Consider the following 27,527-nt stretch of genomic DNA (forward strand, 5'->3'; position numbering starts at 1 on the left):
CATAATTTTAAAAGAGCAAGAAGGGGAGATGAGAGCAAAGAGGGGTGCTTGTGGGCAGAGATGCCTCCCTGTGGCTTTCCTGCTAGGAAAGCATCCTTAAGGCGTGTCAAGCACTCACCATACGCCCTCCTGGAAACCACTAAGGCCACCACCTGTGTGTTGGCCTCAAATCTCAGAGTGGCTCGGTTCCCCTCCTCCGGCTTCCTGTCACCAGCTAGGATGCTGAAAACTAAGATCAGTTAAATAACTGAGGCTCACACATACAGCCCACACTCACTGCAGTGCAATTTAACCTAGAAAGAAGATTCACACGCCCCAGGGGTAGGTCCACATACTCTACCTATAAAATAGACCTGGAGAAGACGGGTGCCCCAGAGCTTACACACAAACTTACAACAGCTCTGTGCAAGCACTCATAGAAATGTCACTTAGTGGTTTGTTTCATATGCATCCTGAGTAATTTCTCTTGCTCAGTCATCAATGCCATCAAATAGCACAAAGACTTGAGTGGATTTGTGCCTGCATACGTCTGCTCAGCCGTCTGATCTCTGACTGTTCTGCAGGACTCTTCTCTGAGTTTGGAGAAGAGGGCCCCTCAGGGAAGCAGGGAGAGCGCTGGGCCAGGAGCTCAGGTCTTCACCTCAAGCCCCTGCTTTTCTACTAGCTAGAATTGAGGCCTTCGCAAGACACATCGTCTTGCCAGGCCTTGGTTTTTCCATGGAAGCAGGAGGTTGCATGCAGTGACTAATGTCACAGGTCATTTCTAGCTGTAACATTTTCTGGGCTTATTTAATGCACTAGAAACAGTGCCAAGTATTTATAATGAACAACTATAATAGCAAACGTTCCTTGACCTGGTCAAAAGGTTTGAGCTCTGTAACACTGTGCCAATGTCCGGAAAACTGGTTGAAGCTGTAAATGTCACAAACGTGAGCATACCATATTGGCCTGGGAGAAATCACAGGATTGCTCTCTCTGCACGTCAACCCCTATGTGGCAGACACCTCTTGAAACCCTTCTGGTGCATTATCTAACTTACTTACACCTCACACCAGCCTTGGCGAGCGTATCTTATAATCAGCATTTGACAGAGAAACAGAGGTACAGAACAGTTTAAAATGTGGCCCAAGGTCACACAACTAGTAAAAACTGGAGATCTCAAACCCCAGGCATCTATCTCCAGACCCTGAACACCGAACCCTGACATTCTGTGGCTGCACCGGCAGTGAATGAAGGGAAGGGCATTTTGGAAAATTTTTTTTTTAACGTTTATTTATTTTTGAGACAGAGAGAGACAGAGCATGAACAGGGGAGGGGCAGAGAGAGAGGGAGACACAGAATCTGAAACAGGCTCCAGGCTCTGAGCGGTCAGCCCAGAGCCCGACGCGGAGCTTGAACTCACAGACTGTGAGATGGGAAGGGCATTTTGAATCTGGGCCTCTTCCCAGCCAAGGTGCCCAGCAACACTAGACTGTGGCCACGGTGGGCAGTGATTCTAGCTGCTGCCAGCAGGGTGCTGTAAAATTCATGAGAGCAGAGGATGCAATTACTGGCATCTGGTCAGAACACAAGGGCAGCTTCAGTTTCGGACATGTCGTCCCACCCCATCTACCTGAGCAGTCTCTTCTGCAGACAGCGTGAATGCCAGCCAAGTGCAGACCTGAAAGCCTGCCCTTCTGCCCCCTTGCCCAGCTCTCCTTCCCGCTGCTCTAATTGCAAATATCTCCTGATGAAAAGCAATCACAGCATGATGGCAAGGTAGCCTGAAGGCAAGGTCAGCTCACTAAGGCCCCGAGGCCATCTCTGTCCTGACCCAGGACATTCCACACTTTCTGCACCATTCCAGATGTGGTGGACAGGCCATGGCAGCACAAAAGCCAGGAAACTCTTCCTGGGGGCCAGGTGACAGTGTCCAGCCTACTTCGGGAAGGTGTTTCCACCTTGCCTAATAGTCTCCTTTGGAGGAAACAGCAATTGCTTAAGCCCTTCTCTCCAACCTGTGACCTAAGAAAACACACTGGGCCTGCAGATAGCTCTGGATCATCTGGACGGAAAATGGACCAAACAGAAGAGAGAGGAAGCCAGCAGGCAGACCTGAAACCCACTCTCTTCCCCCAGCATGGTGAAGGACATGGTGAAGGACAAACAGCCCCCAGGGCAGGGCTACATGGATGAAGAGCAGAGAGGACCCAGAGCAGGATGCACCAACTTCCCATCCGCCACCATCAGAACCATGTTCAAAAATCTGGTTCCGATTTGCTGCAGCCATCCATTGCCTGATTCTACCAGAAAGCACTACATTCTTGTTCTGCTATTTCATCTCCCTCTGGTCCAGCCTGCTCTGGCCCCGTGTCAGATTAATATTCCTATTCCGTGGAAGCCGGACGAAATTTCCTCTGGTGGGGTTGACCTCTCCAGTTGGCCCCGGCTGCCCGGAAGCTTACAAAGCCAGTGGCAGCCACCACCCCTTCCCCAGTGCTGGGATCCGGAAGCATAAACACTCGGGGCGGCCTCGGACTCACACACAAACTTATTAGGAAAGAGTGAGGCTTTACAAGGTGTCAGACCTTTCACCAAGCCTTCAGGTTGGGAGACCTGAGCTCGGGCTTTTGCAGGGAGAGAATAACTGAAGGGGAAATGCCCTAAAGGCACAGACCAGGCTATGTCTGAAGGTCGTGCTTACTGACTAATGACCAAGGCTCGGCAAAGGGAGGTGGCCGTAAGCAAGTACAGTAATACTTAATATTTACAGAGCAACTTACCGCATGTCAGGCACTGTGCTACGTAAGGGTTTTAAATGCATCATCTCATTTAATTCTCTCAACAAACCCAGAAGCGACACACAATTCTTTTTCCCATTTCACAGATGGAAAAAAAGGTGAGCCTAAGAAAGGTTTGGTAACGTGCCCAGGGTGTCAGTAAGTGGCAGAGTGAGGCCTGAACTCACTCTGTCCAAATCCAGAGTCCCAGTCCTTAATCACTGAGCACACTACCAGCAGGGTCTGAGTTCTTTGGATCATCCCGTAGACCCATTCAATCCTTAATGAGCAACAACAGGGATCATTTTGAGGGCTGTGCAGGGGCTAATTAAGACCCTGGGCCAGGACAGTCCTGCCTGCATCTGCCTTACAGACCCTGACTGTGAATCAACACATACACAAGAAATGGGAGTCTGTCAAGGCAGACTCCAGCCAAAGCCAGAGCAAACTTTCCTGTGTCCGTCTTTCTGGAGATGTAGACCGTTGCCCCTCTCCGTGAGCAGGGATCACCAGAAGAAAACCACAGATCCTATCACCCAGTAGATGCCTGCAGTGGGCCAAGAGGACTCTGAATAGAGTCCTGACCTGGGACTCAGGACCTGCATTTGAGGAGGAGAGGCCCTTCCCAGTCTGCAAACTGAAGCTGCCCTGACCCTCCCAAGCAAGTTTAAAAGCAAACAGGAAAAGCAGGTGTTCAAAGAGCATCTGTACACTCATGGTCACAGCAGCATTACGCACACTAGCTGAAAGGTGGAAGCCACCCATGTGACCATTGACAGACCATGGATATACATACGGTGGACTATTATTCAGCCTTAAAAAGAAGGGAATTCTGCCACAGGCTACAACAGGGATGACCTTGAAGACATTGTGCCAAGTGAAATAAAAGGATGCAAAAGAACAAATACTGTATGACTCCCCTTATATAAGGTACCTAGAGTAGTTAAGTCCAAAGAGACAGAAAATAGAGAACAGTGGTTGCCAGGGATTGGGGATTGAGGGGAGTGGGGAGTTAGTGTTTAATGGGGACAGTCTCATCTGGGGAAGATGAACAAGTTCTGGGCGTGAATGTGGTGGTGGTTACCCAACAATGCGAATGTACTTTATGCCACTGAACTGTATGCTTAAAAATGGCCAGCATGGCACACTTTATGTTATTTAAAATTGTGTGTATAATCTTATGTATGTATAGATATTTAAACTATGTGTATTTCACCACAATTGCAAAAAAAAAAAATTATAATGTGATGTCTCTTGAATCTAATAGCCATTAAAAATTTGGCTTGATCTGTGTCTCCCTCTCTCTCTGCCCCTCCCCCTTCATGCTCTGTCTCTCTCTGTCCCAAAAATAAATAAAAAACATTGAAAAAAAAAATTAAAAAAAAAAAAAAAAATTTGGCTTGAGGCTTGCCTGGGTGGCTTAGTCGGCTAAGTGTCCAACTCTTGATTTCGGCTCAGGTCATGATCTCATGGTTTGGGGGATCAAGCCCCTCGTCAGGCTCCACGTGGAGCCTGCTTGGGATTCTGTCTCCCTCTCTCTCTGCCCCTCCCTGCTCATGCTGTCTGTCTGTCTCTCTCTCTCAAAATAAATAAACTTTAAAAAATTTGGCTTGGATCTTAAAAAAAAAAAAAGTCAAAAAGGAATAAGTAATTCACAAAATCCACAGAGAGCTACGTTCACTAGCCTCAAACCCCAATGAAATGTTAAGGATAGATTCACTGAAATCCAGGAAAGTGAAAGTTAAATCTTCCAACATTGAATTATTTAAGGAGGTAACCCTACCTGACACAGCAGCATCCTCAGTAAAAATGTATGATTCGAGGCAGATCATTCACGAATGGGCTGGGACCAACCCTGAGAACCCACTGCTTCCCCAGTGAAGACTTTGATCCTGGGGACCGGCCCATTCCCCGGCTCTGTGGCAGTCCCTTCCCACCAGTGTCCAGGGAAAAGGGGGTGCCTGTCTCCTGGAGGCCCAACTAGCCATATCACTGAGTCACAACTGGTTTTCTCTCTTCAGCCATTCTCTTAGTCATTCACTAATGCTTCATGTGCACCTTCTGCATGCCAAGCATGGGGTGGGGGGAGGGGGGGGGGTGCAGGGCAGAGCTCCAGAAGCAGAGAAGCAGGGAGCATGAAGGGAGCAGGGGAACTAACGTTTTGGAACATTGCAACATGCCATGCACACCTCTAAGCTCTCCACAGGCATCATCTCCTGCACGCCTCACACAAGCTCTGTGGGGCACATACGGCTGATATGGCTTCTTTTTTTTTTTTTTTCCTTTGATGTAAATGCCAACTCTTCATGAGAGAGACAAAGCTTCTGGCACTTACACAAGGATTTGAATCTAGACTTGTCTGGCCCCTGAGTCAGGGTGCTTAGCCATGATTCTGCCCTGCTCATGCGGAGATACAGACATTAATGTCCCATGACCGCTGCCCTCAAGGAGGGCACACGCTGCCGGGAACAGCAGGACAGGAGCAGTTGTAGTCCAAGAAGAAACTTGCTCAAATGTGGGTCAGCATATGAGCACCCGGCAGCCTCAACAAGAGTCAAGACACCTACACGCGGATGGGACTCGTAGACGCTAAATGTCTTGTGTCTTTATCTCCTTCCCCTGCTGACGGCTTTCCTGGGAACCAGGACCATGTGTCCTCCTCTCCATAGCCCCTCCTTCCCGGTGCCACACTGAGAGTGACAGAGTTGGGGTGTGCTGGCCACCAAATGGACAATCAACCCAGGAATGACAAAGTGGGGTTCCCAAGGAGAGGGAAAATGAGGCCTTTTTAGGTCAGGGCCTGATGAGAAGTAAAGTCTTCTTAAAGGGGGGCCGTGCCTGGTTTGTAGGGTTTCACTTGGTGAAGCTACCCTCCAAGGCTCTTTACTGCCTCCTGGTGGCCTGGAGGACTCTGTGGCAGTTGTGCGAATAATGCCCTGGGGCTAAGAGTTCAGACAGGATAGATAATCATAGGCAGTGTGTCTGTGGACAAGCAAAAGCAGGTACACAGACGGAAAACAGGACTCATCGGGTCTATGCCTTCTCTGGTCTGTGGCCCGTGGGGCTTAAGATTCCACTCTTTTTAATTTTCTGCCCAGACCTGCAACTTGGGGAAAACAGTTCTGCCCAGAGGTGGTAATTCCCACCTGTACTGAGTCCTTGGCAGCATGGAAAATCTCCCCCCAGGGGCCTGGGGAAAGTGGCAAGGCCTCTTGTGGCTGCACAGCTCATTCCTCTAGTATGACAGCCGCTCTAGACGCTAGCAGCCTCGATGCTGGCGCACTAGCCAGAGGAGAATGTGCTTCCAGCTGGTCACACTGGAACAGCATCGGGTAACAGAGTAAGACCCTGTCTTAAACCCTGCAGGGCCCCCCAGAGGTGGGCCTTGCACCCAGAGCCCAAGGCAGACGTGTACATGTCAGAACAGATAAACGGACTGCTCTTTTTATAAGGTATTCATATACCTAATCTGGAGTTAATTATTTTTGAGTGGCTCTTTCAGGATTTTCCTAAAAGCACATATTAAAAGTGAGAGAGAATCCAACCCAGAAAGAGTCCAACCCAGCAAGCACTTCTCAAGCCCTGTGTTAAGGACCAGGGAGTGCAAGTGGATTTCTTTTTTCTAAAATTCCCATTCTTGTGATACACATTCAAGCAATATATACCTTTTCTTTGATTTAAAACATACATACACGAAAAGCCTGGTGCCCGTATCTGACTACACCAGGTCAGATTTCATCACTGCCAGGATGGCATGGACAAGTGGGGCTCTTCCTTTGCCAACCAGCTTTTCATGAGATGAAAATTTAGTTCCTCTGACCGCCTTTCCTACACTCAAAGATACAGCCCACAAACAAAGAAATTCAAGAGTTACTAGATGTTCCATGACATTCTGCTTGAAAAATTTATACCTAAAGCCGATATCTTAATACTGGAAATTCCCCATGACAACATTTCCACAAGTCTTGAGTTCTACAAACTTGTAAAGCTCCATAAACTTGTAAAGCATCAACCATAGTTCCCATTTGGCCATCTAATAGATAATAAAATCTGTAATGTTTTATTTCTCTTAATCTCATCTGCTCAACCAAGGGATTTCCACTGTCCTTTCTCTTGCAGCTTATTGAAAATAAACCATTGGGTACTTAATGTTATTAAAATGAAGTAACTTGACGTACAGTCTACTCTGGATAAAAAGTTTTCCCATGATTATTTACGGATAGGCTGTATCAGTGGTTCTCAAAATGTGGTTCTGGGACAAGCAGCATCAGCAGCTTCTGGGAGCTTGTTAGGGGTGCAAATTCTCCAGCTCTGAGACTAATGGAATCAGAGAAACTCTCAGCGTGGGGGCCAGAAAGCTGTGCTCTAAACAAGCCTTCCAGGAGTCTCAGTTCCAGGTAAGAGGACGTAAGCATGTTCCCTGCATCTTTTCTTCTGAACACAGCTACGAAACCTGAACAGAAGGTATGGAGCAGCAACTCGAGAATTCTGAAAGATAAACAGTAGTAGGCAGACTGAGGAACTAGGGAGCTCTTCAAACTAACACCAAACTGGTGTTTTTCTCCTTCGGTATCCCCCCGCTTAGAGCCAAGGCAGTCCAAAAGCCAGAGGTGGGCACCACCAGCCTGGCAGAGAGCCCCAAGAGAAGCCCTCTAGTGTTGGCTTGAGAAATTTAAAAAAAAATAAAAGGGAACCTCAACACTCAGAGAGAAGGGAAGCAAACCCCCATTTTTTTTTCTTTTCTCTGTGCTTTTGCACCCTAGCCCACAGGCCTCTAGAAGTCTAAGGGAAAGGAACCTTCTCCCCTGAACAGAGGGGCTGTGCCCCCAAGAGGGTGGAGCAAACCCCTGTTGCTGTTTCTCTCTCTGTCTGTTCTCCCACCGCTTGACCCAGATACAGATGCAATTGTGGGAAATATGCGGCAGAAGAGGGTAAGCAAATCCCAAGGTTTCTGGAGAAAAGGTGACAAAGGGAACGTTGGAAAACTGGAAGGTACAAAAAGATCACGGAGAGGGAGGAGCACAGCAAACTGTCCCCATAAAGCTGTTCATGAACTCCTTCGCTCACCCCTGGGCTGTAGGCACATGCATCTGACCCTAAACAGTAGGCTACATAAAGACTGAACTACGTGGTAGACCGCTGCCCATGTTCCAAACTAGCCACCTGGGAGCATCTGCGGGACAGATCCAAACAGCACAAGGCTTTGAAAATGAAACTGATATTGAAACCACGGTCCACAGAGGACTGGTCAGAACTTGCAGCCTCCCAGGCAGATCAAGTGCCTGCTAAAACACAAATAGGATTTAAACAGGACCCAACATCTAATAATATTGAAAATGTCCTTGACGCGCTCAGAAATTATTGAGCACACAAAGAAACAGAAAATGATTTTATGGGAAAAGGCAACAGATGCCAACTCCAACACAGCAAAGATACTAAATACCTGGCAAACACCTTTAAGCTACTTTAAGTAGCTATTATAAAAATGCCTCAGAAAGGGACACTCTTGAAATAAATAGAAAATTTCAGCCAAAAAAAAAAAAACAAAAACAAAAAACCAGAAGACATAAAAATGAACCCAATAGAAGTTCCAGGAAAAAAAATACAATAATCAAAATCAAAAGCTCATTGATGGGCTCAATAGCAGAATGAGGGTGACAGAAGAAAGAGAATCCTTCAAAAAACCAATAGAAATGATCCAGTCTGGCTCTCTTCCAGGGGGATGGCATCCATAAGCATTCAGAATGGTCCAGCATTTGACATGTCATCATAGGCTGTCCTACAAAGCAGCCTCTAACAAAACTAGGCTATCCTGAACCCCTGGTAAAGAATCGTTTACCTTTATACCAAGGAGATTAAGAAAGCCCTAAAATCTGCATGTGACGTGTATCCAGGCCAACTTCAAGGAGTCTGCGCTGGGAGACCTAAAGTTCTTATGAGGTTGTCTAAAACAAGAAAACATGTCAGCGGGGTCCATGATGGTTCCATGCGTGCTAAGTGTGTTCATGACAGGATCAAGTGTGCTTTCCTTACTGAGGAGCAGAAAATCATGGTGAAAATGTTGAAGCCACAAGCACAGAGTCAGAAAGCTACATTTTACAATGAATCTCTTTTGAGTAATAAAAAAAAAATTAAATTAAAAAGAAATTATCCAATCTGAACAACAGAGAGAAAAAATAATTGAAAACAACAAACAGGACCTCAGAGACCTATAGGACATTACCAAAACGATCTAACATTAATGCCACCAAACCTCCCAGAAAGACAAAAGAGTGAGTTCAGTGCCGAAAAGAAATTTTTTTAATAACTGAAAACTTCCTCCCAAATCTGGTGAAAGATAGAAACGTACAGATTCCAGAAGCCCAGAAAATCTCAAACAGAATAAATCCAAAGAAATCCATCCTCACACATATCATAATCAATTGTTGACAAAACTAATGACAAAGATAAAAAAAATACTAAAGGTAAACAGAAAACAACTATCTGAATGAGTACAGATTTCTCACCAGGAAACAAGAAGGCCAGAAAACAGCAGAAGAACATTTTGTAAATACAGACCGAAAAGAACAATTAACCCAGAATTCTCTATCCTGTGGAAATGTCATTCGCAAATGAAGGTTAAAATAAAGGGCTCTCAGATGAAAGAAAACAATATCACTTCCTGCCAACAATAAAAGCACTGCTAAAGGCAAGTCCTCAGACAGAAGGGAAACTTAGAACATCAGGAATGAAGAAAGACCCACAAAAATGGTAAATATCTGAGTAAATGAAATACACCATTCTATCCTTCTTGATTTTTAAAAATATGTTTAGTAGTTAAAATAAAAACTATAACATTTCTGACACATTTTTCAATAGATGTCACTGTAGTTACGTAAGAAAATGACGAGACAAAGCAGGAAGGGACTTATGAGATGGTAAGGTTTGTGTACTCACCTTGAAGTGGTAAAACACTGATTCTGAATAGACTATAAAAACATAAGCATATCTACTGTAATTCCTAGAGCAACCGCTAATCAAAACATACAGAGAAACATAGTCCTAAATAAGCTCTTCAGGTGACTCTGATAATGCTCAAATTTGAGAACAAATGGACCACCTCCATATACAAACACACAAGAAAGATCTTTCAATCTAATTGACATCCTGATTAGTAGTCCCTATGACACTGTATCTCCAGCTTTAAGAGATACAGGGGATGATTTCGACCTAAAAAAAGTTCTAAAGTGATTATCAGGAGAATCATAGGACATAAGCAATGAACAAATAAATAAGCCTGTTTGTCAATTCCCCAGCAGGGTAAAAGGGGCAGCTCTTTCCCACCCCTGGACTAGTAATCAAGGCTGGAGACTGGACATCTGGTTTTTGAGAACCACCAATGGTCCTTGTGAGGGGAGTCTGATGGAAAAAACTGAGGGCCTTGCTGCCTACCAGTTGTGGTGGGAGGAATTCAGGCATTTCTGTGCCTTCGTCTTCCCCTCCTTTGAAGCTCTACCATTCTATATGTCAAAATGAAGATGAAAAGAGTAACACCGAAGATGAGGAGTGCTTCACAGAAACCTAGGAGGGTTGACAACCAACACTTCGTAGGGATATTACCTGTTTCTTAAGAGAACAAAGAAACTGACAGAAATAAACTGGGTAATTCTCTCAGCTTCCTAGTGAATTAGAGAAATACCCCCAATTAATTATTTTGGGCAACTGAATTTCAAAGAAATCCCTTTCCTGAAGCCCCAACTGGAGGGGATCTGAGTACATAAGGAAGGTAGGATAATAAAACATTCTGGGTTAAAAAAATAATTCAAGAAGACAACGACAAGAGGAAAAACTTTGATTGAGATAATCCAGGATTTCAAGCTCTGAAGAAAATTCTAAGTGGAGATATAAATTCAGGAGTTCTCTTAACATGAAGACGGCAGCAGAAATGTTGGAAATAAATCATCATGGGAGTAACTGTAAAATGAGAAAAGGGAGCCTAGAAATGACATTCAAAGCAGCCCGACATTTAAATAATAACCCTGGGGCAGCCTGGGTGGCTTATTCGGTTGAGTGTTTGACTCTTGATTTCACTAGGTCATGATCCCAGGGTCGTGGGATCAAGCCCTGCATCAGGCTCTACACTTGGGATTCTCTCTCTCTCTCCTTCTGCCCCTCCTCTGCTCATACACATGTGCGCACTCTCTCTCAAATTAAAAACATAAAGTCAAAAATCAAAAAGTATTAAAATAATAATCCAGCAGAATAACCCAGCCAAGAAGACTGAGAGGAGGTGGCCAGAGAAGTCGGAGGGAAATCAGGAAAGCATGGCATCGGCTTAGATAGTGTTTCAAACAGGAAGGAAAGGTCAGCTCTTCTGAATGTTGCTATAAGGTTAAGGAAGCTGAGAACTAAAATATCTGTTATGTTTTAGCACCAACCATAGGGGGACAGTCATCTATGGCCCATAGGGGCCATTTGGGGCACAGTGGCAGGAACAGAAGTCAGACTGAAGGAGCTTGCTTAAGATAAAAAGATTAAAAAAAAAAAAAAAAACCCAGAAAATGTAAAAAAAAAACCAAAAACAAAAAACTCTGAAAGGCTGTGAAATACCTAACATAAAGTGCAATGTTTACAACAAGGAGGTATTAGCACAAATACAGTCGAACAGAACCACAGAATAAAATAGAGAATCCAGAAGCAGCCACACACACTTGTTTGATGACATGGAACACTGCAGAGCCACAGGAAAGGACAGTTCTTTCAACAAACATTGTTGGGTCAATCAGACATCCATGTGGAGAAAAAAATTAATCTTGACTCACAAACATGCCACACACATAAGAAAAAAATCAACTTTATGTGGACTACAGTCCAAAAGTGAATTGTTAACCAATAAAGTTCTGGAAGATAACATTAAAAAATATATTCACAACTTGTACTTTAAAGGTGATGATTTCTCAAACAGAACACAAAAAACACTAATCATAAGGAAAAGATCAATAAATTAGACTAGAATAAAATTAAGAAACTCTATCCACCAAAAGGCACAAATGAAGAAGGAAAGGAATACCACAGAGTGGAAAAAAGATATTTGGAAAACAGATACTCAGCACAAGACTCATACCAAGAACATATGAAGAACTCCTTCAAATCAATGAGAAAAAAGCAGACAATTCATCTCTTAAAATGCTGAAAGACATGAACAAGCACTTCACAAAAGAGAATATCCAATGGCTAGGGAAAAAATACATGTGAAAGGTTTTCATCTCATTAGCCATCAGAAAATGAAAATTAAAACCACACTCAGACACCACTATGTATGTAGCAAGAATGGCTAAAGTTAAAATGACTGACAACGCCAGGAGTTGCCAAGTATGCGGAGAAACTGGAACTCCTGTACACCGCTAATGGAGAGTATAAATTAACACAAAAACTTTGGAAACTGGTCAGTTGTGTCTACTAAAGTTAAACAAACATATATACCATATGACCCAGCACTTCCCCCCACAAAGAATACCCATCAGAAGTACATTCACCAAGGGGCGCCTGAGTGGCTCAGTCGGTTGAGCATCTGACTCTTGATTTTGGTTCAGGTCATGATCCCAGGGTCGTGGGATCAAGTCCCACATTGGGCTACACAAGATTCTCTCTCTCTTTCTCCCTCTGCCCCTTCCCCCGTGCATTCACCAAAAGATTTGTAAAAGAACAGTCAAAGCAACACTATTCATAGCTTAAAGCAGAAAACAATGTCCACTGACAGGAGACTGAGTAAGTAAATTGTGGTACACTCGAATGAAATAAATACCCTTATAGTAGTGAATAAACCACCACTACACATAACACAGATGAACATCACATACTTAATGTTGAGGGGGAAAAAAAATGAGGCACTAAGTATATACCAAATGATTCCATTTACATAAAGTTCAAAAACAGGCAACACTCACGCCTGAACACAGAAGTAGTTATGGTGACCTTTGGACAGGGGCCCGTGACTGGGCAGAGGCCCAAGGGGGGTTCTGGAGAGCTGGAAATGTTATATTTCTTCATCTGGGTGGTGTTACACACATGGATCCACTTGGTGATAATTCATCAAGTCCTACACTTACCATTTGTGCACGTACGCTTTTCTGATATATGTTACACTTCAACAAGAAGGTTTCTTTAAGCCTGGCTGTGAAGAAGAGGAGCGAGCAGGTGATAACTGGAGGGGTAACAGGGTTGAAAGAGGGGTTCCCAAAGACAGGGGAAAAAAGGGTGGGCATGTAAAAGCAAGCGGCAGCCAAGAAGCTTGCTGTCTCTTGCTAGGGTGGGAGAGACTCCCCCTGCTCTCTGCCTGAGCTGGGACTTCACATTCTGCCCTAGTGTGCCTGTGCATGAGAGACACACAGTAGACTACTTAAAACAACCCCTTTGGATGGTGCTTCCAGGTTAGAAGCCAGCAAATCTCTCTTTAACAGTCATTTCTTTTTTTAGAGAGAGAGAGAAAGGGAAGAAGGGAGGGAGTCCAGGCACCAAGCAGGGGAGGGGCAGTGGGGAGGGAGTGAGGGAAGGGGAGAGGGAGAGAGAGAGAGAGGGAAAGGGAGAGAAGGAGACAGGGAGACAGGGAGAGAGAGAGAGAGAGAGGGAGAGAGGATCTTAAACAGACTCCATATTCAGTGAGGAGCCAGATGCAGGGTTCAATCCCACAACTCTAGGATCATGACCTGAGCCAAAACAAAAGAGTCGGACGCTCAACTGACTGAGCCTCCCAGGCTCCCCTAACAGTCATTTCTGATCACAGCTCAGAGGATTACAGACTTCATGTTATCAGGAATTCTAACAACTCAGCCAACTAGCCAAGTCGCATGAGTTCCATCTTCAGAGAAGGAAAAAGATACATGCAGTGGGTTAGCAGCTATCCCCCAAAATCGCTTGGTCCCTCAAAGACCATGGATCCTGGGATCTTCAGTCAGGTAGGTCCACAGAACCCATGAGAATAAGGTGGCAGCACGTGTCATGGAAAGTGCATAGCACTGAAATGGAGCTTCGTTTCATCTCTGAGAGCCTCAGTTTCTATAAAATAGGAATAATTTCACAATAACTACTACCCCACAATAGCTTTAAGAGAATATGAATATATACTCGGGTGACCACACAAATGCTTGTTCCCAGGGCACCTGGGTGGCTCTGAACATCTGACTTTGGCTCAGGTCATGATCTCGCAGGTTCGTGAGTTCAACCCCCACATCAGGCTCACTGCTGTCAGCCTGTCAAAGCAGAGCCCACTTCGGATCCTCTGACCCCCCTTCCTTAGTTGTGCTCTCCCAAAAATGAATAAATATTTAAAAAACAACAACAAAACAAAACAAAACAAAACAAAAAACGAATGCCTGTTCCCTTTCTCCTCCCCCTTCCCAAGGGGAGTGGAAGGTTTTCAGAAAAGAAAACCAGCTCTGCCTTGCAAAGAGTTCCCACACACCAGGGATGCAAAGGTCTCTAGGGTTCCAGACGCATGTTCTTGAGACCACGCAGTCTCCTGATGCGATATATGCCAAGAGCTAATCCCTCTCCCTCTGCAGTCCTCCTTCAGCCCATCCACACGGGTTTCTGTGTTTCTACATGGCTTGGGTGTGTGTGCTTTTCCTAGACTGGGAAGGAGGGAGACACGGCAGCACAGTGTGTGTGTGTCTGTGTTTCAAGCTGCAGCTGTTTATTTCCCCAGTTGAATTTTAAAATCACTCCAAATTCATCAGCATCTTCTGAGGAAGCCTCCTAAACAGCAACATGTTCAAAACTCAGAAGCTGTCCGGGGATAGGGAGAAAGAGCACTGGGACAGGGAGCAGGATGCAGGAGTTCTGTCTTTAACAGCTTTCTCCCCACCCCCACCCCCACCGCCCCAGCCAACCCCCTTCCCAGGTCACTCAAGTTCTGACAATCTTGGAGCAGCCATCCCACTCACCCTCATTCACACTCCTGGACCTCAATTTAATCATGGTAAACCGAGAGCCCTGGGAGGCTAGAGAGGTACCACTGCACCCAACATCACCTTCTAGCTCTGGGTCAAGGTAAAGAGTGAGGCAAGATATAGCAGGAGGAAGACAAGGTTGTTTGGACAGGCATCTGTTTCTGAGCCCCTCCTCACTGAGAGAGACTTAACTTTCCATGCTTAGTAGTGAGCACCCATCTAGAGAGCAGAGGACAATTTGTAACGCTTCTGGGAATTGGAGAAAGTTACCAAACTTCCATGGGCCTCCACCTGTAAAATGAGACGAGCATTAAAGACTCTCAAAGGTCCCTTGCAACTCTGACATTCTGAGTCATCGGGGTTTACAATAAAATAAAATAAACCCTCCCTTTTCTAAAAAAAAAAAAAAAAATGGGGGGAGCATTCACTCTTCTTCTGCATTTAACTTGTGGCCCCTGCCATCCTGGCCCAGGCCCCTACCTGGACAGGAAATGGCCCCAACCCCCTCATCCAGCGGGACTTGGTGGCTTCATCTGCTGAGTATTTAATTAGAACTGGTGATGGCTGTTTGGACAGAGCCAAGGCCAAGAGGGCAGGAAGGCGTCCCCTTGTTCTCGGCTCAGGAGACTAAGAGAAAGCGGAACAGCTGGGACAGGTCTCGGGGTAGGTCGTCCCCCTGCTGGCAGCGCTCGATGGCTTTCTGTGTTCATCAATTCAGATGTCCTCCTGGGGAGAGCCTTGACTTCAGAGGGGTGGGGCCCCTCTCAGCAGAAGAACCAGCTCTCCCCAGCCCAGAGCCCGCTCCATTGGCGGTTTGCTTTCCGAGGGCTGCACACAGCCCAGCAAGCCCATGCGGTACAGGCTGCAAAAGGGACCTGGAGATGTTAGCAAACCCAGGCAGGAAGTAACAACGAGCAGATTCAACCTGGAAAAATGTGGCTGCTGCATCTGGGGATAAATAATCAGAAACACAAATACTCAGGTGGGAGGGAGATGCCTGGAACAGGAAGCGGCCAGACAGCATTTGGACAGGAGCTTGCAATGTGATCTAGTGACAAAGAAATTGCTGGGGGATTCACGAGCTGGATGCACGGAGGTGATACCCCAACAAGAACAAGGAAGGAACAGGGGCGGGGCCGAGCAGCTGTACTGCGCCTCTCTAGAGGCCAGGACTAGGTGGACCAAGGGACTGAGATGGCAGCAAGAGAGGTTTAAGTCAGACTTTAGAAAGAACCTTGTCCCTAAAGTATAGGGAGATATTATCTGAAACGATGGAGAAGTCTCTAGGAAGATGTTTGAAGGACAGGGACACGAGAAGCCTGTTCCAGAGGCAGGGGCGTGGACAAGATGACCTCCAGATATCTCATGCAGCCCACCGAGGAAAATGTAAATCTTCAGGAAACAGTGAGCTGACCTGCTTATTGGTGTCACAGGAGACAGAGGATGGAGCAACCCAAACCAGCCAAAAACACTGAAATTCAAGATCTGGGAAAAGTCCTACGACTGTCCTGAGTCTGAGACAGAGCTGGGAAAAGAGCTCCAATCTGCAGATTGTCAGACTCTCTCCTCCTCAGGCCCAGAAGGAAGATATTTTCCAATCTTCCCACTGGCTCCACTGCCTGGGACATGGGAGCTTCAAAATGAGGCTCTGGAGACATGAGGCATGTACATGAGACCCAGCAGGGCCAATCAAATGCATGCCATCTGACCGGCTCCTTCACCAACACATGGTTGCTCTGGAGGGAGTTAGGTTAGACACCAAGAAGAACTTCTCTCTTGAGTTCTACGATACTGCACAAGCAAGCAAAAGAGCCAGTTTATATTCTCTCTTCCTCTGGTAGGATAAGAGGCTAGAATGTGCTTGGAGCTATACAGTGCATAGCTGTTCTCAGCAAAGCACAGCAAGAACAGTACGGTGTGCTTCCCTTCAAACTTGAGATTTGAAAGTCCAGATTTAGAAAGCAGAAAGATTGCACTGATTTTTCACTTTAAAAATGGACTTACTGGGGCACCTTGGTGATGTGGTCAGTTAAGCATCCGACTCTTGATCTCGGCTCAGGTCGTGATCTCACAGTTCGGGAGTTCGAGCCCTACATGAGGCTTTGGGTTTCTGTCTCTCCCTCTCCCCCCTTTGTGTGTATGTGTACTCTCTGTCTCTCTGTCTCTCTCTCTCTCTCTTTCTCTCCCTCTCTCTCAAAATAAATAAATTTTAAAAATTTTAACTGGACTTACTATAACAAGTTACATTAAAATGCTTAAAGTTCAATGAGGATTTTAAAATCAGGCTAGACTGCTAGCCCAAACCAGGGCACAAAGATTAAAGATCTAGTCACAGGCCCGGGAATGTGAAGGTCTGTATGATTCCAGGTGAGCCTTCCTGGCGACCAGTCAGCCTTCTGGTAGGTATTTATTTGATACTGGGTCTTAGCTTTTGAGAGAGATTTCCAGAGACTCCAGAAAGAAGAAAAGAAAAAAAAAAAAAAAGCCTTTTAAAGAGGGGCTGGCTCCTCAGGGCATTGGGACAACAGGCAGGTGTTAGAGTCTCCTGCTGGTCCATGAAGCCAGACCAGAAGACAGATGGATGTCATCTGGATGGGAGACTACATCTCATGTACAGACAGGTCAGCCTAGAGGTCAGCAAAAGACAGAAGTGTTTTAGGGATCTCTGGATCCGAGATCAAGGAACTAGAGTAACAAGGAAACTGAATCTCGGCATATGCCAGGCACGGCTCTCAGCACTTTGGGGTATGTCATCTCACTGAATCACCTGTTTCCTTGACAAATATTAAGTACCCACAATGTGCCAGATGTTTCTTCAAAACAACTCGAAGAGATCCAATTAGAAAACTAAAGTGACAGGAGACATCATACGGCTTGCCCAAGCTTATACATCGCTTAGTGGCTGAGCTGGGATTCAGATGCAGTCTGGCATTCCAACTCTGCTTACACCAGAACTTTCTCCCTCAGGAAACCTTCCAGCCCTGCCCTCCCTGGTTCCAAGCAAGACAGTTAGAATGTGTATCTACATACATATGCCAACGAGGTCTGTGCAATTTGCAATCACCCAAACCAGTGAAGCTGAGGGGTGGTGCAGATAAACCACAGCCCTTTGGTCCTGGAGGGTGTTACACTCTGGGTCTGAGGGAGGGAGATCTTAGCATATCTGTCTGATTCAGCTTGGCTTAGGCTAAGATTAATGACTGAATTAGCTTTCATTTCCTGAGCATCCTAACAGCAGGAGGGAATGACCCAGAATGCAGGAGGCTGTGAGCAGATTAACCACTCACCCTCCATAAGTAGCCACACATGGAATAAACCTGCACATTTACAGGGGCCATCCTGCATGACCCTGAAAAAACTGTCTGCCTTCTGTTTCTTCATTAAACACTGACCTCCCCAGATGTACTGACCATGTCCTTCATCCCAGATCAGAACAGAAGCCTTCGCGCTTAAAGGGCATTCCATCCCAAACGGTGCCTGGCTGTTACAGCATTAGGCTATAAGGTAAGCGGCTTAGGACAGCTGGGGTAAAGGAAGGAGGGAGGCCGGTCTGGGGCCATGGTCCTTGAAAAAAAGAAAGAGCCAGTATGGTGTGATTTCCAGAGCCTTGCTCCACCTGCTGGTGCCCAAAAGCCTGAAGCTTTGATCCCTATTCAAGTGTAGCGGCTTCAAAGCAGGGTTACATGAAGGGTCTGAAGGAAAGACTGGACAGTCCACATAAAGGATGTAGAATGATGGAGAAACCAGACGGGGAGAAGCCACAGAAAATGCACAGAAAAAGCACGCTCAAGACCAACGCCTCCTGGTCCCCCATACCCACTCTGGTGCCTGAAGGCAGGAAAGGGCAGCACACACACCTAGGGATCATCCCAACCCTGCTACACAGAGAAGCTTCCAGCCCGGCTCAATGTCCTCCCTGCTGGGGTCCCGAGAAGCTCCGGATGCCACACTGCCCCGATGCCCCACAGCACCCCACGTGCTCTCCAGCTCTTGCTGTGTCCCTCCCCAGCCTCACCCTCCTGGCAAACCCTGCTGCCTCTCGCCCCTGCCTACTGGCTCCACGCCCATCTAATGGCCTCAGGGCCAGCCCTGAGCAGATGGATTCCTTTTTTTTTTTTTTTAATATTCTTTATGTTTATTTATTTACTTTTGAGAGAGAGAGAGAGAGAGAGAGAGAGGGATGCTACCCACAAGTAGGGGAGAGGCAGAGAGAGAGACACACAGAATGTGAAGCAGGCTCCAGGCTCTGCACTATCAGCACAGAGCCCAACATGGGGCTCGAACTTACGAACCGTGAGACCATGACCTGAGCCGAAGTCGGACTCTTAACTGACTGAGCCACCCAGGCACCCCTGAGCGGACCAATTCTTGCCACAAACACAAATTACAAACCTTGTAACTAAAAGGTGTCCACAGGATGCAACTGTTCCCCAACCCACAACCTCCCCAGACAGACAGGATGGAAGACAGGTGTGCCCAACAGGGAGCAAAGAGGTAAGCAGAATAATCTCAAGTCCAGAGGCTACCTTTTCCTCTCCTGAACCTGCTTTAGCTGCTGGCAATCCCAGTGGTGAGAATATGGCCACCCTCTCCTCACACCAAGCTCAGATGACAGAAGCGTTACCCCTGGACGGGTGGGACACCACAGTGACTGAGAGCTCAGACTCCGGGTCTGTCTGTATCCCTCACTGACACTAGCCATTGGACCCTGACCAAGTTAGGTAACTTCAGTTTCCTTATCTACAAAAGAGGGGGCAGTAGTGGTAAATACTACAGAGGGTTGTTACCAGGACTAAATGAGTTACTTGATGTACCTAGCACAGAAGTCATTGTGCTCATTAAGAATAACTTGGAAGGCAGCAGCAAGATGCCCAGGGAGGGAATGGTCCAGATTCCCATGGCAGGAGGGAGAGAACAGGTACCCCCCCCCAACACCGGCAACACTGAGACCAACAGTGACTGAATGAAAGTGGGGTCCTGATGCCAGAGGGGCCTTCGGAGCATGGCCATGGGTGACATGGGCAGCTCCTGCCACAGTGTCCACAGCAAACAGGACCTGCGTCTTTTTCTAGAGGACTGGATAATCATATCACAGAGAGTAGCCTGGCATAAACACAACCACCACCAAGGGCTTCAACACAGTGGTCTGTGGCATTGAGGGAGGTGCCCACCAGAGGAGAGCTAGAGGCTGCTAGAAGAAAGAAGAGGGAGACAGCTAGAGAGGAAGGAGGATGGAAAGACAGAAAAGGACAGCTGATAACCCCTGGGGCTCAGGGCACCAAACCCCCCTCAACATTGGGCCCAAGGGCGGCCTGTAAGGGCTCAGGCGTACCCACAAGTCTTCTGACCACCCACCTCTCCTCAGGGTGGGTGGCTCTGAGGGGGAGGCAGCCTGCTGTCACATTTTCTTCCCTGGTTGGGGAAGGAGGTGAGGGAACCAAGAAGGAGAAACAGGAACTGGGAGGGGACTCCCCAGGAAGAGTGAAGGGACAGGTTCCCGGCTGGAAGAGGGGCGGTGTTGGGTTGCAGAGAGCGCCCCATCTCTGGAAAGCCTTCCCTGCCAAGCCTAACTCTTGTGGATCTCTCCCTCCCCTCGGCTCTACAGTGTACTTTCTCGCTACACATTGTGCTTTGAATCAATTCAACAAACACTGTTGAGCACTTACTATGTGCCAGACATTGTCCAAAAGAACAAAGAAAGAATGAAACACAGTCCCTGTTCTCAAAGTCTTCAGTCGATCCAGGAACAAGTGAAACTCAGAGGCTATACTAAGTGCTTGGGTGATGTTGCCCAAGTACAGAATAAGGAGCATCAAACAGTGAACAGACACAACAGAGCATCAAATAGCATTTTTAAATAGTGCAAAAGTGAGCCTCTTTCTAACTTTCCTGCAAAGATAAAGTCTCAGATGCCAATACACCTTTAACCTCTCCAATACTAGCTAAGCCTCCTTCTCAAGGAAGAGTGAGCAGTACCCCCCACCCCCAATGGCCTAAGATCTTCCACAGCTGCTGCATCCAGCCAGAAATGAATGACGTTATTTGGTTTTTTCTGTGGTTTATTTTTGCATTACTGTCTATTTCTTGGCCAGTGATACTGGTTCTCTATGATAAGGATATGGTATTTCCTTTTAAAATAAATTTAAGGGGCATCTGGGTGGCTCAGCCAGTTAAGTGTCTGATCTTTCATTTCAGCTCAGGTCATGATCTCATGGTTTGTGAGTTCAAGGCCAGTGTCGGGTTCTGTGCTAACAGTGCAAGGCTTACTTGGGATTCTATCTCTCCCTCTCCCTCTCTCTCTCTCTCTCTGCCGCTCCCCTGCTGGCACTCTCTCTCTCTCAAAATAAATAAATAAACAAACATAATTTTTTTTTTTTTTAACAGGGCACCTAGGTAGCTCAGTTGGTTAAGCATCCGACTCTTTAATACCAGCTCAGGTCATGATCTCACAGTTCATGAGTTCAAGCCCGGCATCGGGCTCCAAGCTGTTAGTGCGAGCCTGCTTGGGATTCCCTCTTTCTTCCTCTCTCTTTGCCCCTCCCATCACCGCATGTTTGCTCTCTCTCTGTCTCAAAATAAATAAATAAACTTTAAACAAATTTAAATAAAATAAAATAAATTTAAGTTTAAAAAGTGAGCCAACTTAGCAAAAACAATTCAGCAAATAAGAGTAGAGAGAGTAAACTCCTGACACTGGTCAGCAGTGGTATTCAGGATCACGACCACGGTATTCAGAACCGGTGCTGTGAGACTCTCCAGCCCAGAAGAGACGCAGTGAGCACATGTGCCTGCATGAGGCGGTCTCGTTTCCCAGCTCGACAGTAAACTTCCCGCACCTCCTCCTCCCTTTGGGGATACCTTCATGCGTTCAGAATATGGACAGAAAATTCAGCTCAGCTCACAGGGAGGGTAAAAAATTGGAAAATTAAAGCAGAAACGTGGACAGGTGGGAGAGCCAACTCAGGCCCACTGGCAAAGAGGAAACCCCACATGATCCCTACAAAGGACGGTGAAAACAAGGACACTTCATTTTCTGACAGCCTACAGTTTAGGAAGTATGTTCACCTGTGGAGGGTGCTGGCTACCCGTCTCAAATAAGAAAAGAGACCCAGCATGGCTGACAAACGTGCACAAAGGCACACATCAGTGAGTCCCATTTGTGGCCCTCCACACACAAAGTTCTCCCCACTACATTCTGCTGCCGGACAAGTCCAGGTGACCTGCACGAAGTAACTCCTACTGACGACCACTGGTCTTCTAAAATGTTCCGCTAGCAGAGCTGGGACACCCAGGCCGTGCTCACAGGCCATGGTGTGAGCTGGTCCGAATGCACCCCCTCAACTCCACGGCACACAGTGAGAACAGTACATAGCAACACACACAATGCCGTAACCGTGGGCGGGTGGTCTGGCAGGGAGCCAACCACGAACCCACACAAACTCTGAGGGCTCTGGGGCTTCAGCTCCAAAGCCTTCAGGTTCCTGTGTCTGCACTTGACAAAGAAAACTCAACAGACCAACAGACCCATCAAATTCCACTCCTTCTGACTTCCTGTTCCTGAAAAGGTGCTAAAACGCCACAGGCCCTCTCTGCAGCCAGGGAAGCCTCGACCCTCCGAGGGCCTGTGGATGAGCTAAGTGTAAGTTCCCTGGGCTGGACGAGTTCAGAGGGAGGGAGAAACACAGCTTTAGCTAAAACATTCACAGCCAGAGATACTCCACCCTTTGACACCTGACAGCAATGGAGGGATCCCCAAGTGGAAACTCAATGAGACAGTTACAAGAATGCCAGTGGTCACCTGGCCCCTTGGACTGCTGAGCTGGATGGGGAGTCCAGCTACTATCCACGGTGGGCTGGGGTGCAGCAGATGAGAACCCCAAACCAGCGATGATCAAGGGATGGTGAACACATTCCAGAAGATATCACAATGCACCCAGGACTTCCTGGAAGCCATTGGACCAAAAATGGCAATCTCTATGAATCTTGCTGGGGAGATTCACAACACTCTTGCCTTAGCTGACCTCCAAGCCAAGAGGGATGGAGGGATGAGGGAAGGTAGGGTCTCCACAGAGCACTGTCTATTCCAAAAGACAATGACACAGCTAACAACCCTACCATCTCTTCATCCTTTTGCTTCCAAGGTACTGTCACTTCGTCCTCCTCACAGTCATGATGCACAGAACAGGGAAGGCTGGGAACACATCAGGGGCACTGTTGCTTTTGTTTGCAGCCTGATGTAAACATGAGAGGCAGAGAAGCCATCATCCTGCTCAGACTCACCAATCTACTCGCCCTTTGCTCATCCAGAACAAGGGTCACCCTTCTTAGCAGACTGCATCCCCAGGTGCCATATGTTGACAACTGCCTGAATCCACAGGGGCTGTGGAGCCCCATAAGAGCTGTTACAACACCCTTCATAAAAGTCCTTCAAACATTCAAACCAAGACCAATTTTAGTGGAAGGACTCACAGGATGGGCAACAAACACCCACAACCAAACCTAAGTTGCAAAATTAAACATGATCGGCCAATTCTAAGTTTTCCTAACGTTAATATTCTTGTACTTCTCATCCACTTCCTCTGCCCTCAACAAGTACTTACTGGCAGACAAGGAGTAACAGCCACCAAAGGTTTAAGGAAAAGAACAATTTTAAATTGAGAAAATCATCTTTATCACTGCAATTTTCCAGTAAATTGAGAAAACAGTAGCAATTTTTATGTTAGCATAGACTACATCAGTCTAAGTCATGGAAAGCGAGCACTCTCAAGTACACCGTTTGAGAATCCCTGATGATGCCCAACCTTCTCCTTTTCCAGATGGGGAAGTCAAGGTCCAGAAAGAAACCAGCTGGTGGTAGAACAGAACCTAGAACGCAGGTCTCTGGTACTCAGCCCAACCCTCTTTCCTCTCCATGTCCTTCCTGAGTTCAAGCATATTATGGACTAAACCACATACTTCCAAATGCAATTAACCACGCAGGCCCCAAGTAGCAGCGGCAGCAGCAGGGAGGGGCTCAGGGGATGTCACAAGTGTGTTCTGTTCACATGCCCCTCAAATCATGCCCCTGCCTCAGGGCTCCCCAGGAACCTTCTCTGAACCAGTCTCCAGACAGCAGCTGGTGGGCATCCCCATGTGGCCTCCATGTGGGGAGGGATCCCCACAGCAGCCAGACAGGACCACCACTCACTGCCTGAAGCTTCTCCTCAGTCTTAGAGGTTATGTTCACGGTTTCATAACCTTTTTTGGGCCTTGGAGCCCTAAGATGATCAGCTAAAGACCAGCTATAGACCCCTTCTCAGAATATTTTTAGATGTGTAAAATAATTATACAGAATAATGAGGAGACTAAGTATATAGAAATATAGTTATTAAAATATTTAAGGGGCGCCTGGATGGCTCAGATGGTTAAGTGTCTGACTTTAGCTCAGGTCATGATCTCACAGTTCGTGAGTTCTAGCCCCACATTGGGCACAGCAGAGAGCCCTCTTCGGATCCTCTGTCCCCTCTCTCTCCAGCCCCTTTCACTGGGTCTCTCTCCTTCTCTCTCTCTCAAAATAAATAAATAAACTTATAAAAAAAGTATTTAAGCATAAACTCATGATATAATCATATACCTGTTTCTTTATCAACACAATAAATAGCAAGACCTAGCAGCACAACCAAAACTGTCATAATTTCAATTTTTTTAATGTTTACTTATTTTTGAGAGAAACAGAGCATGAGTGGGGGAGGGGAAGAGAGAGTTGGACACAGAAACCAAAGCAGGCTCCAGGCTCTGAACTGTCAGCACAGAGCCTGACACGGGCCCGAACCCACGAACTGCAAGATCATGACCTGAGCCGAAGTCGGACATTTAGCCGACTGAGCCACCCAGGCACCCCTAAACTGAGCATGAGGATCCGTGCTTTTGGACCTTTGTGCAACAACTATATCATGCAACAGAAATCCATGTATGATTTCTATCAGCGACAAACTCACAGGAACTCGTAGTAATGTAGCTTTGTGCCTGTGTCCTTAATTGAAGTAAACATTAAGTTCCAGTTAAGTGTTGGTGAAAATAAAGTACAACTTTCTAGCATCCAGGTTTATGAATTCTGCCCCTGAATTCTATTCACAAAACTCCCAAGGTTTCAGAGCTCCCGATGCTGCCTCAGAGCCCCAGGGTCATCAGATATGAGGCACTGGGGCACCCAGATGAGCTGACCTAGGGTGGCTGGGAGACCCTGCCTGCAGGAAGAAGGAGACACTTAAGGCTGAAGTGGCCCCAGAACCAACCTCACCACATGCCAAGCATCAGATACAACTACCAGGTGTCTCCAGACCTGGAAGGCTCAAAGAAAGACACTTCCACATGCAACACCCACTTCAGCAAAACTTCTAACTTGCACAGCATCTACCAGCAGCTCAGCATGCAGAGGGTGAATCCTGCCCAGAGACCTGATAAGAATAGAAGACTCAGCCCCCTCACTTCTGTAAGGACCCAAGCATCAGGGAAGAGAAAGGGAAGGTGAGCCAGCTGAGAGCTTCCAAGCAGAGGGAGGACTTGGGGTCACCCAGACCATCTGTCACTCTCCTGGTACCCTCTCTTACTGCTCTTTTAGATAGACTTTAGGTGACTCTCTGCAATCAGGTCAGCATCCCCTAATAGACTACAAGGTCCTTGAAGGCAAGGACCACATCTTAGTCACATGTTTCATCAGCTCCCAGGATGTGGCACCTGTAGGCGCTCAGTCAACATGTGCTAAATGAGAGAGAGGCAGGAGAGGGTGGCAGGGACAGAGTCTGGCAGGCCTCCCCTGGAGCTGATCCCTTGCGTGTCTTTACAGTTGAAGTGACTGCCCAAGCAGCCTCTGGTCCACAAAGACCTCGAACTTATCAACTGACAAACGGAGGGTGGCCTTCCTTCTCCATGCCTGTCTCAGGGCCCAAACCATCTAGCACTGCCCTGAAGAGGCAAGATTAATTAGCAGGATAGAGACCAACTTTTCCGTGACCAAGTGCAGAGGCACATGTAAATGATAGCAGAAAGCACAAGGGATACTCAAAATATGTAACAACCGGCACCGTGTCTGAAGTCAGAACAGGCACTGGCCAAGGACCCTGTTGTGACAGGTCAAACCAGGAGTACCGGTCAGACCCCAGCCCTGCGGGAAGACAGTAACTCAGCTCCAAGGAAGACAGAGCTACCAGAAGGAAGTCAGTCCCCCTTGACCTGCTTGTCGGCACAGACTCTCTATCATCAGTGTTTCATTTATGTAAGACATTACCTAGCAGTGTGACCTTGTACAAGCCATGTCCTCCCAACTTTAGGCCCTGTTCTCTGACGGAATTGAAAGAAATGATCCAAAGCCCTTCCAGCTCTAATATCCTATGATTGCATTTTCTCATATATCACCAGCTGCACCTGGTAACAGAAAGCCAGCAAGACACACAGCCAGCTAAGGTGGCACGCAGGCCAGAGGCCCTCAGCCAGGCCAGTCACTGACCCTTGCCCTGTGTCCTGTGCGGTGGGACTGGCAAATCAAAGGCTGGACACTCCTTCCAGCCCCTTTGGAGGAATTCTAGAGACCTCTAGAAGCCCTGGTCAACAGATGGAAGACACCAGACATGAAGGACATGAGAGAGGGCCACACCCCAGCTCCTGTCCTCTGCTGCTGAAACCCCTGGCCTGCTTTTCACCAGACCGACTGCCCGAACTCTTTCACGACCCGGACGGTGCTCGCCTCCGGATGGGCGACTGTGTAGACTAAATGTCACCCCTGGAGAGTCATTTTAAGAGAACAGGGGGAGCAGTTGCAAGGCACAGGTCTGCTCCTCACCAGCCTGACGCCGGCTCGGACAAGGGACAACGGCTGCTTGTACCACCTCAGCAGGGTCGCCATTAGCATCGAGCAAGAATACTGAGTGTCCATTTTTGTTAACTCTTTGGAAAAGGAAACATCTACCCAGTTTTGGGAGGCCTGACTTCCCCTCCTCACTTTTCTCTGTACTCCACCCCCAGGCTGCCGAGAGGCCTCCCCCTCGGAGATGAGATCCAACCAGCCCTGTGGAGGCTCTGCTCTGCTCAGCTGTGCAGCCCCAGGGGCAGGGGTTGCTGGGGCCTGTCTTTGTTGTGTCCCCTGAAGATCCCTTAGGGTAGGAGAGAGAGGCAGGTGAGAAGCCTAAGGCTCCCTCGTGCGGCTTCAGGGTGGGGCACGTGGGACAGGAACATACGCAAAGCCAGGGGGAAATCACCACATTTTCCTCAGTCATTAGCACAAGTCAACAGCAGTGTGACCGCTACCCACACCCGGGGGAGCGCAGCAGCCATCACCGAGAAACAGCACGGACTGGGGCGTCATTAGTTCCACATTTGTATTTTGCCTGTGTTCGCAGGAGACTCTCCTCTCGGAATTCTGAGGAAGGAAGACTAGGAAAGTGCTATCGAGGGCTCGGCAGGCATCTCTGGTGCAACAAAGACCCCAGACCCTCAGATGGAGTTCGAACCTCAGTTGGATCTCGAAGTAGGTGCACCATGACGGAGCCACTAGCCTCTTAGCCTGGTTCCTCATTTCCTTCAAAAGATGAAGATAACAGCCGCCTGGCAGGATAGTCCCAAAGACGAAATGAGGGAGCACAAGTGAAGTGAGATCCACGTTAGGAGGCACACTGAAGGCATTCAGGAAATTGGGTTCCTCCCTTTAAACCACAGACTAATGATAGAGAGCAAATTTCCCAAAGTCACCCCAGGTCCATCCAGGGACCTAGGAGGACGCACTGTTTAATCGGAAGTATAAAAACTCTTCTGAAAAGGAAGTGGGAACAGGAGGTGATGACAAAGGTCAAGAAACAGTGGCCTCTGG

At 47.2% G+C, this 27,527-nt stretch overlaps 1 protein-coding gene and 1 pseudogene across 1 annotated transcript in view; one reads left to right on the plus strand and one right to left on the minus strand.

Annotated features, from left to right (window-relative positions):
* ANO2 (anoctamin 2) overlaps positions 1–27,527 on the minus strand; it is a 340,487-nt gene that overhangs the window by 284,197 nt on the left and 28,763 nt on the right. The gene's annotated exons all lie outside the window — the stretch shown is intronic.
* On the plus strand, positions 8,504–26,435 carry LOC132695193 (large ribosomal subunit protein eL34 pseudogene; annotated as a pseudogene).

This window comes from Panthera onca, chromosome B4, assembly GCF_046562875.1.
Source record: "Panthera onca isolate mPanOnc1 chromosome B4, mPanOnc1 haplotype 2, whole genome shotgun sequence".
NCBI lineage: Eukaryota > Metazoa > Chordata > Mammalia > Carnivora > Felidae > Panthera > Panthera onca.